Here is a 1,995-nt window from a genome sequence, read left to right as displayed (position 1 = left end):
AGTGAAATTATCTATTAATCATGTATCTAGCACAGTGCCAGGTAATGAAATTGAAAAGATAGATGAGACATATTCTATATCTTCAATGAGCATTCATTTTGAGAGAGAGATTTATAAACAATTTAAAGCTATGTGTGTATGTTTCTCCATTAATCAGATTCCAGAAATTCCTCAGAATTTCTAGTTTGCTGATTGCATTTGTATTTTCTTTTCTTTCATGTTGTTATGGATACTTCTTGTATTTTTCAGTAATTTTAGTTGTATTTTTAGGGAGAACAAACAGTAGACATTTGCTTAAGACTCTATGTTGATCAAATTATCTTTATATTCTCTCTGATTTTTGAAAACTTCATCATTTATTTCTATGTATTAAATTTAAGATTAAACATACATTGCAATATTTATCAAATAAATATTGATAATTAGTTCTTTTCAATTTTGAGAGTTTTAAAAACATACAATATGTGAAATATGTGAAGGGGATTAAGAGTATACTTGATAAGAACTGAGTAATATATGGAAACGTTGAGTCATTATAATATACACCTGAAACTAATACTGTATACTAACTGCACTGGAATTAAAATTATAAGAAATGATACAGTAATTTCTCTGTAAGTCACTTTATTACTTTTTCTTCCTTCATTTCCCTGTTCTTTTTCTTCTTAACACTGTAAATCTTAAGCCTTCTGTGATGACTCTAAGTAAAAGTCACCTGAATAAGTTTTCGTTGTTTTTCTTTTTTTCTGCAATTTTACTATAAAACTCACTTTATTGCTGACTGCTTTTCAAGTATGATTACATTTGGGGAACTCATTTTGCCATCTTACTAAATTATATTGACCCAGTTTCACTGTTCATATTCAAATTATACAGTAGGCTTTTCTTCAAATTTCTTGTTAAGCTTTTCTTTTATTTTCAAAAAACAGAATTTTTAAGGCCTGAGGTTAGAAATTTAAGCAGTATGCTTCCTTAAGATGTGAATTCTGAGAAGACTTCCTGTGGCACATTTCTTAGAGTTTTTACTAATGGAAGTGAAGGAAAGAGAGGAGGAGAAATAAGAAATAGGAAACTGAGGCAATCAGAGATCAAGTGAAGTTATTTATTCATCATGCATTTGGTACAGTGCCAGGTAATGAGATTGAAATCTAAACAAGATATATTCTTCACCCTCAATGAACCCTCATTTTGAAAGGAGGATAGATTTATAGGTAATTTAAAAGATTTTGGAAACGTGCAAAAAGGAGAAAAATAAGAATAGCAAGATTTTAATGATGTCCTCAAAAAGCTGTGTGGAGGGGCAGTTGGAGCAGGGGTTTGGATCCTGCCTACCAGATGAGGAACTTGGGGCCTTGAGAGGTGAAGTGAGTTATCCAAGGCATAGAGCTAAATTAAGTAGCAGAGCTGTCATTAGAACTCAGGTTTCCTATCTCTCAAATTTTTGATAAGGATTGTTAAAATGAGTCTTTTGAAGCAACCCCCTAGTGACTTCTTAAAGGAAATCATTAGACAATCAGTTGTGGCAAAATTTGAATTCTAGAGTGGATTATTGAGGGGTTCTGGCTTGCCTGAATGGCTACATGAATATAGCCTTGGAGCAGACAGAAGAATATATAAATGGACAACTGAAGAATAAGTATGGGGTTGCATTTATCCCTGGAAACAATGTATTTGTAGATAAATACACAGAAGAGAAGGATGTGGAGACTCCAAGAGGACAACACTTTCCATACTTAGGTTTATATTTTATGAGGTTTTTTTGGTTCCTTTTTTTTACTTAAATTGTCCTATTTCATAATGGTTGGTAATTTTTCACTGACAGGTGAGTGAGAGAAGTGTACAAAACTGAATGCAATTGTGAACAGTTCCTCCATATTTAAGTTTCAGGTACTTTCTTTTCCTTCTGTGTTGGTGTGCAGAATGCAAAGGAATAAAAAAAAAGAAAATTAAAAGAAAATTTGCATGGAGTATGTTAGAGTTAAAGGCAGAAGAAAA

The 1,995-nt window shown here is 31.9% G+C and overlaps 1 pseudogene; it reads left to right on the top strand.

Annotated features, from left to right (window-relative positions):
- The first annotated feature begins 1,459 nt into the window (after nucleotides 1-1,459).
- Nucleotides 1,460-1,737, top strand: LOC116882142 (annotated as a pseudogene).
- The last annotated feature ends 258 nt before the right edge of the window (nucleotides 1,738-1,995 follow it).

This window comes from Lontra canadensis, unplaced genomic scaffold, assembly GCF_010015895.1.
Source record: "Lontra canadensis isolate GAN:19392208 unplaced genomic scaffold, GSC_riverotter_1.0 scaffold81, whole genome shotgun sequence".
NCBI classification, from domain to species: Eukaryota; Metazoa; Chordata; class Mammalia; order Carnivora; family Mustelidae; genus Lontra; species Lontra canadensis.
Note: the sequence above shows the minus strand (reverse complement) of the source record. Positions and strands in the feature narration are given on the sequence as shown.